Consider the following 22,725-nt stretch of genomic DNA (forward strand, 5'->3'; position numbering starts at 1 on the left):
CACATGCCTGTGTTCTGGAGACCTTTTTAAGCATTGTATTAATAAAGTGCTATCCATGCTAAGCTTAAAAAGAGAGAACCATTATTCATTCCTGGTAGAGTACCAGTAAAGACCCATCCAAGCCAACCTGGAATAAGGTCATTCTTGGCATGTGATTCACTCTGATTAGAGCTTGTCACAGGATAGGTTGTCCAGGCAGGGGCTGAGCAGTCAAAATTGGGGAAGAAGAATGCTTTGAATCAGGGTGGCATAGCTATGTCATGTGTTTAGGAAGATTGCCAGTCTGCTACTTTGCAGTTAGTGGATCTATAGATGGCTTTTTGGGGGAGGTCGTGCCCGATGCCATTGCTTCCAATCCTGCCAGTTAAGGTCTTTGATATTCTGCCTGAGACAGATATGTATAACCATGCCTGATTTGTTTATCATTATGTCTGATACAGTTATTTCTAATTCGGCCAGGCCATAAGAAATTACTTCTATAAGAGAAAGAGGAATAATAGTTTTTCATAAATGGGTGCCTATTTTCCACAAAAACCTAGGTCTGCACGGCTTTTCTTACAGAATATACATCCATTCATGAAAACAATTAAGATTGCATGGAGAGGACTGCATGTGCACGAATGAAAACGGAAGTGGTCATCTCAGTGTGATGTACAGGCATTAACAAAATGAACCCCATAGTAGCTCCTTTTGCTCCAGTCTGAAATTTGGCAGCGGGGAGGCGATATTTGTAGACTTACATGTAGGCGGCTCCCCTCAGGCAAATTGTGGTCATTTGCACGGCCTTTTGCTATGCACATTTGCACAGCATGTGAGGCAACATTTACAATTACAATTAAATGCTACCATTTAATTGTAATTGTAAACGCTGCCTGTCATGCAAGCATGTAGGCAACATTTAATTGCGAGCAGGGCAGGTTGCGTGTACAAAGATGCTGGTGCATAAAGCTGGAGGGCTTCATAGGGATCCCCAGCATTTTTGCCGGCATGAAAATGCATGGCAGAGCAAATGCTTGGGCATTTGTATGTTGGAGAGGAAGGGAGGTGGCGAAAAACGCAAGTTGCGTTCCACAACTCCTTTCCACCATAAAAATGGAAGAAAATTTGGTGTGGGCTTTTACACCTTTCATTCACGCCATGGAGGAAAATGAGCACTATAGGAGCTACTTTTGCTCCAGTGAGTAAATTAGCGGCTGGGAGAGGTCTCCCTGCCACCAAATGTTGCCCTTTGCATTGTATACACTGGTAAAGGCCACATTATGCCCTGCACATTTGCACTCTTCCATGCAAATGTGTAAATACTGCCTATCATGCTTGCATGGTAGGAAGCATTTACAATTACAATGAAATGCTGCCTACCATGCATGCATGGTAGGTGGCGTTTAGTTGTACCCGCTGCCTGCCTTGCAAGCCTTGCTGGGAGAGTGTACAATAGATCCCTATGGAGTACGCCCACTTTATGTAGTACATAAGGCCGGCAGGCTCCATAGGGATCACCAGCATTTGTGGCAGCAGGAAAATGCATGCCAGCGCAAATGCTGGGGCATTTGTATGGCAGAGAGGAAGGGAGGCGACAGTAACGCAAGTTGCATTTCGCCCATCCTTCCCACTATACAAATTAACGAAAATGTGGCGTGGAATGAATGAACGGTGTGAAAGCTGTACGCAAGGCTTTTACACCTTTCATTTTTTGCCACACCACAGAGCAAAATGAGCTCCATAGTGTCCACAAGATGATGACGCCTGGCCTAGGTTATGCTATATAATAAAATTGTGCAGCGAGCGATGCTGTGTGCAGTGGGGTAACACAAAAAAAGGGTCCTTTGCAAAAGGGCATATAGGAGCCCTGATATTACCGCTATCCAGGATCGGAATAGGTTGAAGTTCAAAAGAGCAATGGCCGAAAGGCTGGCCCGACATTCTGGTGTGGGCCATATTTTCTTTCTGTTTGCCAAATTTGGCCAGTTTGAAAAGTTACTGCACTAGTTTTAACCAATAGTACTAACCAAATATTCTTTAAAATGCACTATTCGCATAAAACCTTTACCAAAATCCCATCCTCTTGGGTCATCCTCAAAATGTCTTTTAAAAAAAGTAATGATTTCCATTTTTCGGTTGTGGATCACTTTAGGCTAAACTGCACAAAAAACACAGACTCGCATGTAGTGGAAAAGGCCACAGGTCACACAAACTGCTAACCTGGCTCGTTGGCCTTGCAGACTAATGACTGCTAACACTTAACCAAAAAAAACATTCTTCCCCCATTCCTCCCCCATCTTTTCCCAGAGGCCATGCCCTTCCATACCTCTTCACCGTTGTTGTACCAGCCGGGCTAGCCTGTCCATGCAAACAGCGCTAATACCCTCCTTCACCGTGCTAATAACCCTTTCTGCTTCCCCCAACCATCCTCCACGCAGCCCCAATCCACCCATTCCACCTATGCTCCCCTCGACACCAGTCTCCCTCGTCCTACACTTGGCCGCACAGCCCGGCTGACCTGCCACATCATCAACAACAATATTTATTTATTTTATTTATTTATTGTTCACTTGTTAAGCGCTTATACAGCAAGTACATTCTGTTTCAAAGCGCCCGCAGGGCAAGAGGGAGGGGACATGGGGATGATACACATTAAAATACATAAGAAATATAAAAAACAATGGGGATATGGGGGAAAGGACGAACCTACTATGCATTATGAGTATTAAGAACGTGCAAGTGCAGAAGGGTGGGTAGTGGGGGCAGGTGCTGGGTGCTCGTGGGTGAACAACAGATGACGTGCATGGTATGGTAAGTGTGAGCCTCCAGGATGGAGGGTGTGCTGAGGCAAGTGCTGAGGATAGACAGAAGCCTTGGGCGATGCAGTGTGGGAGGTCAGGGCCCGAGGATGCATAAGGGCCCTGGACACCAATCAAAGCAACTGTGACATTAGCAGAGAAGGGGGAAGGAGGCGGTAAAGAGGAAAGTCTTGAGGAGCTTCCGGAATTTAAGAAATTCCTGCTCAAGATGAAGAGGGGGAGGCTGTTCCAAAGGAGGGAGCCAGCTGAGGAAAGCGATCGACCACCTGCCCTCAGTTTAGCGAAACACTTTACACACATAGGGCCTCATTACACGGAAGGCAGTAAGGGTTAACGGTCACCGGTAATGCTACCGGTGAACGTTAACCCTTACCGCCTTACTACAAGTTCCCTTTGCGGGACCCGACTTTAACGGCTGGTTTTACCAGCCTGTTAAAGTAGGGTGCCGCAAAGGGACCTTGGTGCTAATTACGGTACCGCAATTTGCGGTACCGTAATTAGCGCCTTCCCCATTCCCATTATGCCCTATGGGGGCAAAAATGGGAATGGGGAAGGGCCTTCGTGAATGGGGAATTACCGCCCCCGCTCACCTTGGAGTAGGGCGGTACTTCCGCCATCCACCAATGCGCGCACGGTAAAATACCGGCGGCAACCATGGCACTAATAGCGTCATGGTTACTGCCTACCATGTAATGAGGCCCATAGAGTTGGTGCCAGAGGAAAGCAGAGGTCTGTAAGAGAGAGTTGCAGATACTGTGGTCCCCAGCCAGCCTTGTGGATTTGTGGATGATATAGAGGGATTTGAATTTAATCTGTGAAGCGACCGGGAGCCAGTGAAGACATTTTAGGGCAGGCGAGATGTGGTCCCTGGGCTTGAGGCCAAGTATAAGTCTCGCTGCCCTATTCTGGATTAGCTGGAGGGGTCGCAGAGAGGAAGAAGGTAGATTCAGGAGGAGGCTATTGCAATAGTCAAGCCTAGAGAGAACCAGGGCTTGGCAACATTGAGATTCTGGGAGAAGGTGAGAAAAGGCAGAATTCCTATGAGAAGGAAGAGGTGAAAGTGGGACTTATTGGCAATGTCCCGAGTGTGAGGGAGGAAGGAGAGAGAGAGGAGTCGACGATGACTCCAAGGTTTCTGGCTTCAGAAGAAGGAGCCGGGGGAGAGTCCATGGAGGAAGGCCAGAGTGAAGGGAATAAGGCGGGAGCAGGGGTCCCAAAGGGAAGGATCTATGTTTTTCTGGCATTGAGGAAGAGATTATTGGAAATGCACCAGGCCCGAATGGCAGATAGGCAGTCAGGGATGATGGAAGGTGTAAGAGGATCAGCAGGAAGTTTGAAAAAGAGTTGTGTGTTGTCAGCATAACACTGGAAGTTATGGGAGAAGGAGGGCATGAGGAGTGCCAGCTGAGTAAGATAGATGTTAATGAGCCACGGTGAGAGGATAGAGCCAAGGGGGACACAAAAGGTGGAGAAGGTAGTAGGAGAGGAGACGGTGCCCAGGATGACTTGGGAGGAGTAGTCAGTTAGGAAGATCAACCAGTCCAGTGCCCGCTCCGAGATACCAAGAGTGTCATGGAGTCTTTGTATGAGGATGGAGTGGTTGACCATGTCAAATGCAGAGGAGAGATCAAGTCGGATGAGGACAGCTGGGGAGTTGGAATCCAGGGATGCAAGCAGTTCTTCACGGGTGTTCAGAAGAGCAGTTTCCATGCCTCTGGATGCTCAGAATCCAGACTGATGGTCGTAGAGACCACCAACAAGTTCAGTGGGAGAGTTGAGTAGTGGCAAGGCCAACCTCTCAAGCAGTTTCCCCAGGAAGGAGGTGATGGAAATAGGGGAGTAGGTGGCTGGACAGGTAGGGTCTGCAGACGTTTTTTTAAGGAATGGGAGAAGAAGGGAGTGCTTGAGGAGGAGGGGAAAGAACCAATAGCAAAAGAGTGGTTGCAGAGATCAGCGAGTGCGGGGCCTAGAGAGCCAATGTTGTCCTTGGTGGTTCTGGATGAGCAAGGGAAACCTGTTTGGAAGAGAATTTCATTGAGCGGACAACTCAAGTGACTTCTTCAGGTGTGACATGGGCGAAAGAGGAGAAGGAGGAAGGAGGCGGGAGAGTGGCCAAGGGAGGCAATGGGGTGTAGGATGGGTTGGGAGGGCGAGCAACAAGGTTGTTCCGTATGTCCTGAGTTTTGATGGTGAAGTGAGTGGCCAGTGCGTTGCAGAGAGCCTGGGAAGAAATAGGGGAGGGGGAGACTGCGGAAGGGTTCGCTAGTTCCCTGCAGACTTTGAAAAACAATATAAGATATCATAATCATCCCCTAAATGCCCCAGCATTTCACACCAATGCCGCCATCACCCCTGTACATCTCCACCCCTGTATTGCCTGACCACACGCTATCTGCTCCCCACCACATCCCCCTGCCCCACTAACCAAAAACAGGAGAAGGAGGGTGGGCAACATGAAGCCACGCCCAACTGTTGCTTACTCCCGAAACCTTCCCCTGCCCCCAGTTTATACTAGTGGGGGCCCTCCATCCTGGTACCCACTCGCTGCCCGGGGTGCAGTGCCCACATCACCCGAGGGGGAAATGTGTACACATAACCACCAGAGTCCCCCTTGGGCGAAACTGCACAAAAAAATCCAGACTTGCGTGTAGTGGAAAAGGTTGCTTTAATGGGACAGGACACATCTTACACAAAACGCTAACCTGGCTCTTTGGCCTTACAGACTAGTGACCATTAATACTTAACCAAACAAATAATTATTTCATTAATTAATTCTTTACCCTTGTTCGCTTCCCTCGCCCCTCCTTCCTCTCACCCTTCCTCCCCCATTTCTCCCCATCTTCTCCCAGAGGAGCTGTCATGATGCCTACCCCCAGGGATCCAGATCAAGTCCAGCAGCCCCGGAAGCAGGCATCAAGTTATTCCAAGCAAGCCCAACAACCTCTGCTAGGGGCCATTTGGGTGCAGTCCTGGCGTCTATGGCTCCAGGCTCATATGGAGAGTCAGTCCTGGCGCCATAGGCGCCAGGCTCATAGATTAAAACTTACCTGATGCAGACCATGCTGCAAACTTACCTGATGCAGACCATGCTGCAGAGCTCCAAGCCAAAAGAGGCTTGCAAGGGACTCCTTTACCTAGGGACTATTTTTTTATTTGGGGGGGGTCGGGGAGGAATTCTTACCTGGGACTACTTTGGAGGCTATTTAAACCATGCCCGAAGAGCAGCACACGCTTCGCGTTATTCTGCATCCAGCAGCGTAACGCTCACCGTGCCTGGAAGTCTGCATCCAGTCTTCTGCCATGCCCGCCTCGAGTCTGGAGCTCCTAGAAAAAGGGAGAAAGAAGGAGAAAAGGTTCGAACAAGAGCAATACCTTTGATCCTTACCTGAATTCCTGATCCCCCGCCCTTCGAGCTGGAAGAAAGAAGTTATTTTATGCGCGTCACCTCGCCTGCTGCAGCGCCGCGCTGAACTCACCGGCCTTCGCAGCATCTTCACTATTTACCGCATCCTTCTGCATGTTCCCGCCGCACTCCGGCACCTAAGGGGAACACAAGAACAGCAAGCTGAGCCAAGGAATAAACAGAGGCAATATTAGTTCCCCCCCATAGACTTACCTGATTTTACCACTGGGGGTACTATTCCTCTTCACGGGTCGGCAAAGCCTCCACCGCATCTTCGCCGTACCCCGGCCCCTAAGGGGAAACAAAAGGAGAGCAAGGAGAAACAAAGGGACAAACAAGGGGAATCCTCCTCTCCACAATAGACTTACCTAATTTTACCGCCAGAGGCATTATTCCCCGAGACTTCACAATTTCTCTCAGCACCTGAATAAGGGAGAAAGCAACAGGATACATACTGACATTATTTTATCGAACTGTGTTGGATAATACAAATCCTTACCTGAATGTTACCGGTTGCCACGAGGAACTCTTCGCTAGGGTCAAGCTGCAACCTGCAAGGAATCGGACAAGAGTGAAAGTCAGACATTTGAACTCTTACAAACTATATACCTACGGCGTCTTGCCGGAAATCTCAGAGTCAATATTGTTCTGGAACTCACCTATTCCTTCGAACCTGTGAAGCAACTGGTTATCTACGCGCCCCTGCGCTCAATGCAGGATGGAGAGCTCATCTTTCCAAACCATCAGGTGAGACTATAAGTGGGGACATTAAAGGTGATCAGTGGGGAGAACAGCAGGGGTGGGGGTTAACGCTCAACTCCACGGGTGGTTAATTCCCTTTCTCCATTTGCAGAAGAATACTCCTACGGGCTGTCAAGGGTTTTGACCCATGTTGAATCAATAGACTGGGTAGATGTGGGGATGAGCTGTCGCCGCCCACATTCACGCCAGAATCCAGGAGAACCGCGCAGTTTGCGCACACCAAAATGGTCACCTAATCTGCCACCCACCAGTGCAAAGAAAGGTGGTTCTGTTCAAAATCCGTTTTTATTGATGTCAAAAAGTTGCTAAAATCATGGGCACAAGACCACTCTAAAGATACAACCTTCTTGAGGGGGTTCCACATCACCACTCTACTGTAAGGATGCCATCAAAACAATGTTAAGCAAGGAACCTATACTATCAAGCAAAAGACCACTCTATTGAAATGCATTAATTCAAGACAGATCCCAAAAATGGGTGCAGTACCAGCTTTGTCCACAAACTGGCGCTAGCGGTCTAAACTCTGACAGTAGGACTGTATCTCAGGAGTGCAAGAGGATCCAGCCTAACTGGGACTTCAAAGCCTGTTGGTTAATTAAAATTCTTAACCACCTGCTGTTCCCGGAGACAATCTGATTCAATTAACAGGCCAGGAGGCTGGGAAACCTTCTCACCCCAGAGACCCACACAACAGCCCATGATATCACATGACCCTGGTGATTGGGAAGGAGGGGTTTTCCCTTCAGCCTGCCGGACACCACACAATAGACTCTTTCCCTTGAATTGAGTATGTTAATTTTGGATGTGGACTGTAAACAGAACTCTGCCTGGGAGCAGGGACATGTGAGCTGACCCACCCAGCTTCGAGGGGCGGGCCAGACTTGAGTGTGGATTCCTATTGCAGCAAATATATGTTTAAGTTAAATGCTTCTAAAATATTGTATTGAGCTCACAAAAATGTGCAATTTGGAGAACCTTAATCCAATAAATGTACCCACAATTCAAGACTTGATTCAACTTTGTACCATGTTCTCAGGCGAAACCCCGCTATTTATTGATATTACAGACACCGGGTTTATGCTAGAAACCTAGTAAATTACTGGAATGTGTGTAGAAGGAGGGTGTACACTGGTGTAATTTTTGATACAGATTTAACATTGGTAAACCAATTAAAAACAAAATTAAGTTGTCATTTTTTAATGCAAGCCCCCAGGAAGATCAGAGTCGGACAAGCATGGACCATAAGGAATCTGTAATATATACATGTAATTTCAACACATTGTGTATCTGGGAAATATGTATTTGGATCAGAAATAGATTTGTGTGCACATTGACAAGGGGAGTGTCTTTCTGTAAGCCATAAAGATGACACACAACCCAGCTCCCCAATCAAGGAAGAGAGGAGGAACTGGCCAATGATAAGTTGAGAGGGTTGGGCATGCAGAATTAGCCGACCCACCCACTTTCTAAACACATAAAAAGAGACTGCTGGGACAGGTAGAGACACTCAATTCCCATTTGCTGCGGAGCACGCTGACGGACGAATTCACATCCAGAACTCCAGAGACCTAGACTGACTCCAGCTAGACAGAGATCAGAACTTAGAACTCCACAATTTAAATCAAAGGCCTAAACCACAAGCTGAGTTCTCTTCAGCAGGCCTCAAAACCAACCAAACTATTCAACAGCCGGGCGAGCTGTTTGAATTCTTTGCCAAGAACTTTTGCAAGAACCTGTAGCAGTATCCAGAAAGCATTGCTGTATCCGGAACCAGAGAGAACTACAGACCAGACCGTTGTGAGCAGAACCAGGCAGAGATCGTCCGTGGCGAGAGAACCGCCAGGAGTCCAGTCCAACCGGTTGACCCGATCCGTGACGAAGTCGCATTCCTGTCCAAAATCTAGTGTCAGTACCCAGCTAGCACAGTGCCAAAACCAATCTCTTAGTTTAAAATAATCTAATCCAAACTATTTTAGCCTATTAGAACTGCCTCCTAGAATCGTGTCATTCTGTCATCCTTAAACCTGAAAACTGTCATCTGTCATTCTGAGCTTTAGAATTTCAAATCCGAAAAACTACCTTTACTAAATCGGCCGTATCTCCGGAACCGTTTGTGCTAGGAGCACGTTTTAACTGTCATCTTAAAGCTAAGATTCTAACCTTTCCAACAAACCTAAAACCTGCTACCCCTTATAGTGCCTCCGTAATTGCGCTCGACGCACGTGACTAAATTTGCCGCGATTTGACATTTTGCTTAATTTCAGCCATGTGTAAAAATATTTGCCCTTGCTTTCCTTTTAGAAATTCGTTTGCAACCTGACAATCATTCATAGAGCATTGCTAAAGTGATCCTGAACTAATACAAAGTAGCTGTCACCCACCCTGAACCTCTAGAGGGAATTAAAAGCATTTTTCGCATATTTTTCACTTCTTTGCATACCACATCAAAGTATATTGCCTGTGTTTAAAACTCCTACCTGTTTTCCTCTAAGCTTGCTAGGGGGGAACTGAATTATATTTGATTGCATTCCTGAGAACTGTGTGCTTTCCTTCCATCTCTTTACCTTGCATAAAGGGGGGGGGGGTGAATTGTCAAAGAAAAGTGATTACATGGGGCCTCATTACAGGGATGGCGGAGAACCATGGCGCTATTAGCGCCATGGTTCATGCTGGTAAAATACCGGCACCGCCTTGGCGGAAAGGGGAATTACCGCCCCATTCCAAGGTTGGCGGGGCAGTAATTCCCCCTTCCACCATTGCCCTTCCCCATTCCCATTTTTGCCCCATAGAGCATAATGGGAATGGGGAAGGCGCTAACTGCGGTACCGCAAATTGCGGTACCGTAATTAGCTCCCTGGGTCCCTTTGCGGGTTGGTTTTTAACACCTGCAAAAAGCAGGCGTTAAATCCCCCAACCCGCAAAGGGACCTCGTAGTAAGAGGGTAAGGATTTACCGGTACCGGTATTTTACCGGTACCGGTAAATCCTTACCGCCATCCGTGTAATGAGGCCCATTGTCTTTTGTTTAAGTCATATCAAGTTTATTTTCTGTACTGCATTTTCATTCATCATTGCATTGTCCTTGAAGCCATAAAAGCATTCTCAGCTACTTTATCCTCTCTATATCACTTCTAAGCCATCAAAAAGAGTGTACCACTGTAACATTATCCATTGTTGATCACTATCATCCTCACAAGTGTGCTATCAAATATTAAGTTACTATAAAAGTGTGATAGATATATATTGTTTAATTTTCAAATAAACCTTTTAATTTGCAAAACAAACCTACTTCTTGGCTCAGTGGGGCCAGGGGAATTCTAAGAGAGGGGTGTTATATAAGGGTTGTCATCCAGGGTAAACGAACTGGACATAAAAATACATCAATAAGGGCTTCCATCAGCATCCCAGACTAGGCATTGACTTAGCTGTAGTGTTGAATTGAAGTCGCTTACAAAGTGGGGCTCGTAGCCGGGGATTCTGGATTAGATTTACCACTTGTGCAGCTTAATACAGTGTGCCAACTGACCGGATACACATATCCGGTTAGATCACCACGCTGTTTTACACTGTGAAAGCACCCCTCAAAGGAACGCTCTAAGGAAACGGTCTGTTTTGCAAAATAAAATACAAACTTCTGTAAGTCAGGAAGGAACTCAAATTCCAGAATGACGACACTGGTAGACATCAAAATAGCCAGAGAGCACTTCTTACATAAGCTATTTGTGAGAGGTGAATGGACTGAGCAGGGCCAGGATGTGTGGTTGCAGGCAATCACACAACAGGTCACTGCAACTGGGTTAGATATCTGGCGAGATCAGGGTCCCTTACATGTGGCTCTGAGTGAACTATACATGGCTCCTAAAGCTAAAGAGGAACACGACAAGATGGTTAGGATATCGGCATATTTGTATCTATATATGGGAGCCATGCAGGACAAATGTGCTGAAGGCCAAGATCTGGCAAATAGGCAACAGATCGTGTTAGAGAAGGCCCAATCTGACCTGGTCTCTTCTGAGCAGAGGATGCTCAGAAGCCAGGAGTCAGAAAATGAGAGCAGACAGTATCTCATTAAAATCAAAGAGGACATGTGTATCCTGAAACAGGAAAAGTCTGACCAGGATACCAGATTTCTGGCCTTGCAGAAGGAGTACCAAGAAGGTTTGGACTCCTAACTGCAGAGCCAGAAAAAGCTGGAGCAACAATTAGATTTCAATAGGGCATGTGCTGAGCAGGTAGTTACCCTGCAAAGCTACCTAGATAGGGAAAAGGCAGAGAGCAATATACTGATCCTGAAAGAACTGGATACCAAGGCAGAGTTTGATCAGGAGCGCCAGAAAGCTGGTGCCCTTCAAAGGCAAAGGGACGACCTGGTGGCACAGATGCAGACTCTTAGTCAGGAAAGGGACACCTTAGGCCAGGAAGTCTGCCATTTAAAAAGAAAAACTGAAGAAAATCACTTGGCCCTCCAGGGGCTGGGTGACCTCCAAAAAGAGCATCAGAACTTGTTAGAGCACACCAGGAGGGTGGAAGAGGCTCTGGCAAGAAAGGAGCAGGCCAGTAGGGATGGGACTCAGGAGGTAACCCTCCTGCAGCAAAGACTGGCCCAGTACTCCTGGACCAATCAGGAGGCACAGAGAGAGAATGAGGCTCTCTGCCAGCACAATGATAGGCTCCAGCAACAGGTAGCCATGCAGGAGAGACTGATAGAGTCTAGTAAGGCCTTAACTGAGGAACTGAAAGCGCAGGCTCTTGCATTGCAACAGGGAGCAGGGGCTAATAGAGATGAGGTTCGCTGGGAAAGGGAAACGCCTGAGCATAACCTCAGGAGCCCTAGTACCAGAGGCCTTCATCTCTCCCAGTCCCTGGACTCTGCCACCCCCATGTCCCCTGGCGCACATGAGCACAGTGCCACAAGGATGGCAGATTACTATCCAGCCAAAAGGATGGGGCTCATAGGCCAGTACCACCCAGGAATGGATGGCCGGGCATCCGGGTATGGGCACCTAAATACAGTGCAATTTAGTGGGGAACCCCAGGAGAGTAGGCCCACTAAGGGCATCCTGAAAACCTCTGCCCAGTTAGGTCAGTGGGGGGGGGGGGTACCCATCAAATCCTGGTAGCAAGGAGGGATCTGAAGACTCCTCTGAACGTCACAGGACACAGGAGACCAGGTCCCCACATTCTGCCAGCTATTCCCAGGCTCGCAGAATCCGGGAAAACCTGGAATATCAGACGGGCACCTCTGTGAGCAGTGCTTCTGAATCAGAGGATGAATGGACCAGGGTTACCCGAACCAAAAAGGCCAATAAGGTGAAAATGACCTTGCTTAAGGACCCCTTAAAACAGATTAAGGCAATCAGGAGTGTCATCACGCCTTATCATAAGAATGCCAAGTATTCTGTTTGGGAACACTTGGAGCTCTATGAGCAAATGATGGAGACTTTCCATTTGAAGGACAGCAGTAGCTGCATCCAGTACGTCAAATGGACATTCTCCCCTGAATACTCCAGTTTCTTTGCGGGGCTGGAGGACCAAAACCATTCAAGAAGGTCCACATATAGTGCGGCCATCTTGAAACATTTTTCTGTACATAGAAATCCCAAAGAGGCGCGCAAGGCAGCCTACAATTTGCAATGTGGGGAGGATCAGGCTCCACAAGAATTTGTGCAAGAATTGAAGCGTGCCTTTGCGCAGACCACCAGAAGGGTGCGTACGGACAGCAGAGAATTCATCAACACATTTTTCCATGCTCTTCCCAAGTGCATAATGACCCAGCTCGTGAGAGATTTTCACGAGAAAAGATCTTTAGACTGGGTCATTGAGCAAGCCACCCAGATCTATGAGGTGCAGAAGCCCATAGAAAATAAAAGTAATGCGCAGAAAAACCCCAAAACCAACAGCACCCCTGCTGCTGCCAAGGTGGCAGAGGTAAAGGTTGCCCCCGTTTTAGATTTGGAGATGGTGGGGCCTAAAAACCTGCCTGCGCCAAATAATTCACAGCCCAGAAGGCCCTCGGGCCAGTCACAGACAGGGATTCGAGGAGGTAGTCCCACAAATGGGGTCCCCCGCTCCCCTGATTATGTAAGTCCCCGCTACAAGGGAAACCGACCCATCCTGGGTTATGTGTGAACTCCTCCAGACCAAGGGGGGGATCCAGCCAAGCACCTGACCAAGGGAACTTCCCTCCTAACTTCCCCCAGGAGGGCAGAAATTCACCAAATCCTGGGCAGAACTTTTTTCCCTGGTATCCACCCAATTTCCAGCCCCAAAATCATCCATCCTTCTTTCCCCAATTCCCTGAGCCCAGACAACCTAATCCGGGAGAGGGGAGGCCAAGGGTGGAGGGGTACCCAAATCTTCCCAATCTGGGGTATTACCAGAGAAGGGATAGCTACCCTTCCCGGGATCAGCCCAGGGGAGAAAATAGAGCCCTGTATCATCCTGAGCGGGTTTCACAACTTGAGCGCCAGGTCCAAAATATGGCACGGGATCTGGGTCACATACTGAGGGCTCAACAGAACCCTCAGATGAGCATGCCACCAAAGAATACCCAAACTCTGGGCCTGGTGCTCCAGAACAATGACGGGGGCAGCACTCCGGTAACCCACCGGTTCCCAGGGAGGAGGCACAAGGGGAAGGGGGGTGTAAAGCCTTGGAGGAAGCTTCCTTCCCAACTTGTAAACAGCTCCTGGAAAACCAGGAACCAGAAACAAAATCTCCGACCCCTGAAAGTCTGCCACCCAAGGAACAGAGGGGAGGTAGGAGAAACAAAGTACCCAAACAGACCCATTTTGCGGAGGAGGTACAGGTCTTCCAATTTGAGGGAGAGGGATCCTCAGAGGATCCTGGGAAAAGTATTTTCTCCTTCAGAGATGGGGGAACTCCTCCCAAGGAAAAATGGGTCCCAAGAGATTCCAATCCAGACTGGGTAGATGTGGGGATTGAGCTGTCGCCGCCCATCATTCTATCCCAGAACCAACAATACCAAAATCCCATGGGTCAAACCCATCCTGATGACTGCCTCCAAAAAGGGGGGGACGGCCCAGAACCCGAAACCATTTCCAGTTGCCAACTTTTTCTTTCAGATTCCCCAGGCTCTCCACAGAATTCTGCCCAAATCTCTTCGCTAGCAATGTCCAAAACCAGAAAATTAGCCCACCAGTTGTCCAAAAATGTGCATTATCTGTGCCCCCTTGAGGAGAAGGAGGGAAGATACTATGCCCCGGTACAAGTACAGGAGCAGGGTACAATTTCGGCACTGGTGGACACTGGATCCCAAGCTACCCTTCTGTCCAGAAGGGCCTTTGATGAACTGAATTCAGGTAGGGGGGAGAAGTACCAAATTCCCCCCACCTCTCTTCCTGGACAACTCCAGAACTTTGACGGGAAGGAAATTCCCGTTGAGGGGAATGCAGATTTGGACATCAAAATTGGGCGACACAAGGTGAAACACCCGGTCATAGTAGTGACTTCAGAGGGCACCCCTTATTTACTTGGGAATGACCTCCTGAGAAGGTTATCACCCCTAAAACAAGGTCCTCTGGACCCAGACTAGCGGACCAATAAAATGAAAACAGAGTGTCAACCATGTTAGTTTAAATGGCACCTGCCACATGGTTGAACAAAAATCTGACCAAGTAGGATTTCACTTCCAGAACAACCAAATTCCAGACGTGACAGTAATAACAGTAGGACAACAGACTGGTGATGGGGGGTCCTCTCTATTTCTGAAAATCAACCTTCCTTCCAGTTTAATGTGGTATTCCACACTGGAAGGAAATACTCTGAAATTCTTTACCAATCCACAATCAGACACTCCCACTCCTATAGTCCAGAAAGATGTGAAATCAGCTCAGAGCCTGGCTGATATTCAGCAAATTGGAGAGCACGTGTTCATCCCTGTTCAGTTAAATGATGGGAAGGAATCTGTTCTCGCTCGAGTGTGTGTGAACAACGGTAAGAGCTTCATCAGCGAAGCCATGTTCCACCAACTCCCAAAAGATCCAGCCATTCCCACATTCAAACTGATAGACAAATGGGAAATGGATCTGGAAACACCCAATTCGAAACATCTCCTGCCAAGCAGGTGTATGCTCAAAATCTCCATTGGCAACAAGAGCATAGTCCATAATTGTTGGGTCGTGCGAGACGTCACTGCCGCCTTTTACTTAGGCAGTGACATTCTCAATCGCTTTGCCATTAGTTTGGACCTAATAAACTTCAAAGCTTGGTCCTGATTAGCGGATAATCCCATGGGTTTTGATGATCCAGAAAAAGCATTTAGGTCAGCTCAATTGCTACCTTATGCAGTTGAAATTCAGATTAAAGAGGAAGTCACCATCCCAGAAAGGACCCGACAATTCTTCCTGGAAGTGAAAGTTAAAAGAGGACAAAAATTGAAAAACCCTGATGCTTATATTCATCTAAATGCTTCTCTCCAACAGCAAGGGTTGGGGGTAAACCCAACACCGTTAGTCAACATAGAACATGACACCATTCCAATAGAGGTGGATAACAGCGACTTAAAGAGTATTACTCTAGCCGCAGGCACCATTATTGGAATGGCGGTTGATGACTGACATTTCTCCATTGATTTAGGAAATTAACTGTTAGGACCAATCCCCAAGGACTGTATTGACAGTGACAGTGATGACAATACAACACCAGACAGGATCTTTACCCGGCATGGGGGGGAACTTCCTGGTGTACACTTCTTGCCCTTGTGGTAAGGAAGAAGTGACTTGTGACTTCAGAAGGGATGAGGTGATTTTCCAGGTCCATGAGGGCTGCCTTTCCCACCTGAAGCCTCCACTCCAAATCAGCACTCTGACCAGGGACTTCTCCACCCAGCTGGAGGAGGCCGCTGAGATAGCAAAACCAGAAGTCTTTCCAGGCTTCAGGCAGATGGTGGAAGAGAGTCAACCTGGCTGATGCCTGTGTGACTCTGGAACAGAAGCAAATGTTGAAACAAGTTTTCTTGGACTTCCAAGATCTCTTTGCGGTAGACTCATATGACTGTGGTCGCACCGACATCCACACAACAACAATTCCCACGGACCCTGGCATGACTCCAGTGTTTGTGAAGCAATATCGCCTGCCTCTCGCATCCATGGAGTCCCTTACTGAAATAATTAAGAACCTTGAGTCCCGGGGAATAATGCGTCCAGTACACAGCACCTTCAATAATCCGGTGCTGGGAATATTGAAGCCAAACGGCCAGTGGAGACTCGGTGCCAATCTTAGGGAGCTCAACAAACGGGTCCATACTTCCCGATGGCCTCTGCCCTACATTGACCAAGGGCTGGCCCAGATTCAGGGGTCACAGGTATTCACAGCAATAGACCTGACCAATGGATACTGGACCGTGCCTGTCAGTAGGGAGGACCAATACAAACTGTCTTTTACCTTTGGGGGCCAGCAGTACACATGGACCCGAACTCCTTTCGGATACCTCAACTCCGGCAAAGAATTCAACATTTTCCTACATAAGGCCATGCCCGACCTGGGTGCGAGGGGTAACCTGGCTTATGTAGATGATGTCCTCATCAAAAGTTCATCTGTGGAGGAACACATAGCGGAGATCCATTATGTTCTGACACAGTTGAGGGCCGCCGGAGCAAAACTTTCCTTTCAGAAAGCACAGTGGTGTAGAACGTGTGTTAATTTCTTGGGGCATGAGATTACTCCTCAGGGTCTCTGTTTGTTTGTTTGTTTGTTTATTTATTTGGTATAGCGCAGAACCAAACCCGAAAGGGTAGCTGGGCGCAAACAGTACAAGTAAGCTTAAGGACTTAGTTACAGGAGAAATGCAGTTGATACAGTTCACATTAGAGCGGGGGGTGGGTATACAAGAAAATGCAGACTACAGTTCAGAGAGTACAGGGCAGTACAGGAAAAAATACGGTTGATACAGTTCATAATAGAACACAAGGTAGGTAAGCAAGAAAAATGCAAGACTGCGGTTCAGTCAGGTTGAACAGAAATCATTCATCTAGTTACAGTCATCTAGTATCGTTAGGGGAGGTCAAGCTAAGTGTCATTGGCACGTATCCAGGTGAGGACTTTTCGCCTGAAACTGGAGTAAGGTTGGTCCGTTCTGAGATCTAGCGGGAGTTTATTCCAACTTTGCGCCCCTATGACCGGGAAGCTGGAGCCGCCAGCTGTACTCTTTTTGTATCTAGGCACCACTAGGGTAAAGGCGTTAATCAATCTGGTGGGACGGTTTGAGGTTCTCTTGTGGATTCTGTTGGCCAGGTAAGGGGGGGCTAAGTTATTAAGACATTTGGAGGTGAGGGAAAGTGTTTTGAGGGCGATCCTGTCTTTGATTTTTAGCCAATGGATATTTTTCCTAGAGGTGGAGATATGAGCTCTATTAGGAATCTTTAAAGCTACTCTAACAGCGTTATTTTGGAGAGTTTGGAGTTTGTCAAGGATATACTTGTTAGATCCTGCATAAAGGGCATTGCAGTAATCCAGCTTGGATATGATGAGAGCATTAGCTAGTGTAATGCAACTAGTCTCCGTTAGAAATGGTCTGCATGCTCGGATCAATTTGCAAGTATATGCAGTGGAGGATGCTAGTGAGTTTGTTTGTTTCTTGAAGGTGAGCGCTGAGTCAAGATAGACCCCGAGGGTTTTGACTGCAGGCATCACTTTGATGACGTTATTGTCGATGTTAAATGAGGCATAGTTAGGGTCAAGTTTTTTGATGGCCAGCTCTGAGCCGAGGATCAGTAACTCAGTCTTATCGTCATTCAGGCAGAGGCTGTGCAATGCCATCCATGCCTGAATGAGGAGATATATCCTATTTACTAAGGCTGTGTCTTCCAAGAAGTTGCCCGAAAGGGGGATTAGGATCTGTGTGTCATCTGCGTAATTAGTATAGATGACACCCAATCTGTCCAGCTTGTCAAACAAGGGCTTAGTAAAGATGTTATACATCGTCGGAGATACACATGATCCTTGAGGAACACCGCATGAAACTTGTGTGGGATCAGCAGCTGCTAGGGGGGAGAAGAATCTCATTGTCCGGTTTGCCAGGAAGGATTGTACCCAGGTTATGGCATCACTTGAGAAATGAGCGGCAGAACTTAGGTGATTGCATAAGACTGCATGATCTACCAAGTCGAATGCCGCCGATAAGTCAAGGAGGAGCAGCATAGCTGATTTACCATTGTCCATCAACTCGTCAATTTGGGTCTTGAGGTTAATCAAGGCTGTTTCAGTTCCATGAAGGGGACGGAAGCCAGATTGCCATGTGCCTAGTAGATTGTTGGTTTCTAAGTAGTCCTGAATTTGCAGGTATGCTACTCTGTCAATGATTTTAAGTAGAAATGGGACGGTGGTGATGGGTCTGTAGTTTGTTGGTATTGCAGGGTCCAGTGTTTGTTTTTTTAGCAAGGGAAGCACCCAGGATTGTTTGAGGTTATTAGGTACTAGATTGGAATTGAAGGATGCATTGATGAGTTTCGAGATAAAGGGGGCTAAGTCTCGAGCTGCATCTTTGATAATTTGAGCCGGGCAGTTGTCTCCTTTGTAGTTGGAAGGCTTTAGGGATAGTATAATTTTTTCTGTCTCCAATATAGATATTTTTCTGAAGCTAAATAGGTGAGGGGAGTTGGGTTGGTTGGGAGTGAGCTGTGGCTGCGGTGTGGGTTCCGTTGGCAGGAGCAAGGATACTTTTTTGTTCGCAATTTTAGTTTGGAGCAGTCTGATTTTACCCGCTAGGGCATTTTGTATATTGGTGCACCAAAGCTTATTTTTAGGAATGTTGTCAGTTGGGGGTATGGGTGATTCCATTTCTCGGAGAATGGAGAATAGCTCCTTGGTGTCTGATTTGGCCTTAGATATTCTATCATTGAAGGTATTTCTTTTAGTACTTATGATTTCCTTTTTATATTGTTTGGCGAGGGTGGCTAATTTAGTTTTGTTCTCCTCAGTGGGTGAGTGTTGCCAAATTGACTGCAACTTTCTTTTTTGAATTCTGAGGTCTTTCAGGTGAGGCGTGAACCAGTTGTTGAGGTGACAGAGTTGTTTACTTTTACGTATCTTGGTAGGGGCAATCAAGTCAAGTGCCTTGATCATCGTATTGTTGTAAGCTTCCACAAGCGACGTGGGATATGTAATGTTATCTAGATTGTTAAGAGTAGGGAGAAGGTGGGGTAGGAGTTGTTCTGCTGTGATGTCTTTTTTGCTTCTGGTGGGGAGTGGCGGGGCCATGAGTATAGGTTTAGGTCGGATAAGGTCTAGTGAGGCATTGAATACAATTAGGTGGTGGTCGGTCCAGGATTGCGGTATTATGTTGGTAATGCTAATGTTGCAATTCCGATCAGCAATCCAGTCTAGGGTCCTACCTTTGGCATGAGTAGGGGAAGAGACTTTTTGAGTTAGGGCGTAGTCATTCAGAAGTGAGGCGACAGATAGGGCATGTTTGTCATTACAGTCATTAAAGCCCAGGTTGAAGTCTCCCAGTAATAGTATTTGAGCGTGGTCTTTAGTATTGTTGGTTATAATACTTGTTAGGTCGTCTTCGAAGGTTCCTAGTGGTCCAGGCGGTCTGTAAATGACATGCATGGTGAGAGTCCGGTTACAAGAGAGGTGCATTTTGGCAGTAAGGAGTTCACATGATAGGAGTGGCAGGGTGGTAGCTAATTTAATGGGTAAGGTGGATTTATGGATGTCCCAAGAAAAGAAAGTGGAAGCACTCCAGAAACTGAAGGATCCCACAACTCTGCGGGAACTAAGGAGCCTCCTTGGACTGACTAATTACAGCAGAAAGTTCATTGAGGACTACGTAGAGTTCACCAGACCCCTGATTCATCTTTTGAAGGGGGGAGTCAAGTGGGAATGGGGTCCAGAACAATCCGAGGCAGTAAGACAACTCAAAAGAAGCCTCTCACAAGCGCCTTGCCTAGCTTACCCTGTCAGAAACAAGGAGTTCTTCCTGGAGACAGGGTTCTCTAATACGTGCTTGACGGCAGTATTATACCAAAAGCATGACAAGGTCAATAAAGTAATCTCCTATGCAAGCAAAACTTTATCCTCTGTGGAGGAAAAAATTCAACGATTGTGAAAAGGCACTCCTGGCAACGGTGTGGGCATTGAAGAATTACCGCCCGTTCATCCAGGGGGAACACATCATAGTGGAGACTCCACACCAGCCTCTGCAATATCTCCAAAGTGACAGAATCCCAGCCGGAAATGTGAGTAATTTCCGAATTACTTCCTGGATTCTGTCAATGCAATGCTTTCCTGTGGAGGTCAGATATGGCCAAAACAAGAAGAGTCCCCTCGCGCAAGGTCTGGCTGACTTGCATGATTGTGCCAGAGAAAACTGTCTCGAGGATGAAAGTCTAAAAATCAAGGACAACATGGAGGCATACCTTAATTCCCCACACAAAGTCTTTGAAGAAGACAAGTGTGAGGGAATGCCCACTGTCTATGTGGATGGATGCTCTTACCATGTTGACAACAGCGGGGAGAAAGAACTGGTGGCCGGCGTAGGGAATGCATGGGTGAATGAGTCCCTAGAACCCTCCTCTGGATACAAAATTGGTCCCTGAAGTAGTCAGGTGGCAGAATTGATGGCTGTGCATCAGGCCATCCTCACTGCTGTCCAACATCAACTCCACGAACTGGTCATAATCACAGATTCGGATTATGTGCTGAACGGGTTCGTGGAGCACCTGGTTAATTGGAAAACCAGAGGCATGTTATGTGCTAATAATAAACCCTTGAAACATGGGAAGTTAATCCAAAACATTGATGATCTGGTCACCTCGAATGGGATGACCATCTACTGGAAAAAGATCAAGGGTCATTCCAAAGTAGAGGGACAAGACAAAACTGGAAATGACTTAGCTGATCAGCTGGCCAAAACCGGTGCCATCCAAGGGGATCTAATAGAAATAGAGTCCCTGTTGGGGGAAATCCAGGTCACTGCTATCACTAGGTCCCAGACAAATGCTCACAATGATCTTTCAACTGCACAATGGAGTAAGGAGACCCCTGATGCTGATTTGATTACAGCTCAGAAGGGGGATCCAATAATTGGTAAGTTTTACCAACACATTGAGGACCCTGAGAACTTTCCCCTGACGGATACCGATTACATTGGGAAGGAGGACCTTAGAGTGTTGATGAAATGTCCAAAGATGTTCCGAATCCAAGACGGTTTATTGGTAAGGAAATCCCAAGCTGACCATGATCATTGGGTGGTTCCTACCTCATTCCGAAGCCTGATGTTAAGTCACGCCCATGATGCGGCCACCGGCGGTCATAGGGGGTTTCATACAACACTTGAAAGCTTAAGAGAGATTGCATACTGGCCACATATGGGCCAGGACCTCAACCAATACTTGAAGGGGTGTCTTGTGTGTGCACAATTTCAGCAATCATCCCTCACACACCGTGCACCTCTCCAAAAGAGGGGGATGACACTGCCATGGTCAGATTTGCTAATCGACTTCGTAGGCCCTGTAATTCGCTCGTCTAGAGGAAACAAGTACATGTTGACCGTCACATGCTTGTTTACCAAGTGGGTGGAATGTCTCCCGGCCCCAAACTGCAAGGCAGAAACAGCAGCTGCCCTGATGATTAACCACATCTTTTCCCGTTTTGGTCTACCTCAAAGGATTGAGTCAGACAGAGGTAGCCATTTCACCAGCAAGGTAATGACAAAGATGTGGGAGATACTGGGGGTCAAAAGGAAGTTACATATTGCTTACCGGCCAGCTTCTTCTGGGGCAGTAGAACGCTACAACCGAACATTGTGAGCATCTTAAAAAAGTTTGTGGCAGATTCTGGGCCCAGTTGGGATATCCGATTACCTCTGGTCCTAATGGCCATCTAATCTACCCCTTCATCTGCAACTAAAATGTCACCATTTGAGTTGATGACTGGACGCAAGATGGTGCTTCCCCAGCATTTGCTCTATAGGTCCCAAGAGTAGACACTGATAAATGCCTCCACAACTCATGAGTATTTGGAGAATTTAAGGAAACACATTCAGCATGCTTTTGCCTATGCTCAGCGGAATCTAGAAAGATCAGCTGATAACATGAAAACCCACTACGACCTGAAGACCACCAGGAAGGAATATACTGTGGGAGACCGGGTCTATCTATACAATTTCCAAAGGAACCAGGCCAAACAGCGAAAATGTTTGCCTACATGGAAGGGACCGTTTGAAATTCTAGACAAGGTCTCCCCCGTAGCGTATAAGATCCACATCCCCAAAGGTAGTCTGGCGGAAGGGGAAGACAAGTGGGTACATATAAATCAACTAAAGTGTTGCCATCCCAGGCACACTCTGCAGCAACTGGAGGAGTCCTCGGCAATACCAGAGGGGACCGCTCCAGATTAATTCAGTTCCCATCCTAAAATATCCCACATATAGTCTCTAAAATATTATTATTGGAAAAAAAAATGTTTCATGTTATATCTTGTTTTAAAATAAGACTGAAAAATGTATCCTGATGTAAAAAATGTATATGCCGCCCCACTATATCAATAGGAGAGATGAAACCATGGAGACTGACTAAGGAGAATGATCCGGGGACCGGGAGCAGTGATACCGCCCAATATTCCCATCAGGACCGGCGAGGAGAACCGATCGATCCAACCGGATGGAGGAAAAGATGCTGAACTGTGCCATCTACGGAATTGGAAGAAGATGATGCGGACATACCAGCGCGTGGATCAAAAACACCCTTTGCACCCGACTTCCCCTCGACTCCAAATCAAAGCGCAGTCGGGCGGGGGG

The sequence above is a fragment of the Ambystoma mexicanum genome, chromosome 5q (assembly GCF_040938575.1).
Source record: "Ambystoma mexicanum isolate Mex_15411 chromosome 5q, UKY_AmexF1_1, whole genome shotgun sequence".
NCBI classification, from domain to species: Eukaryota; Metazoa; Chordata; class Amphibia; order Caudata; family Ambystomatidae; genus Ambystoma; species Ambystoma mexicanum.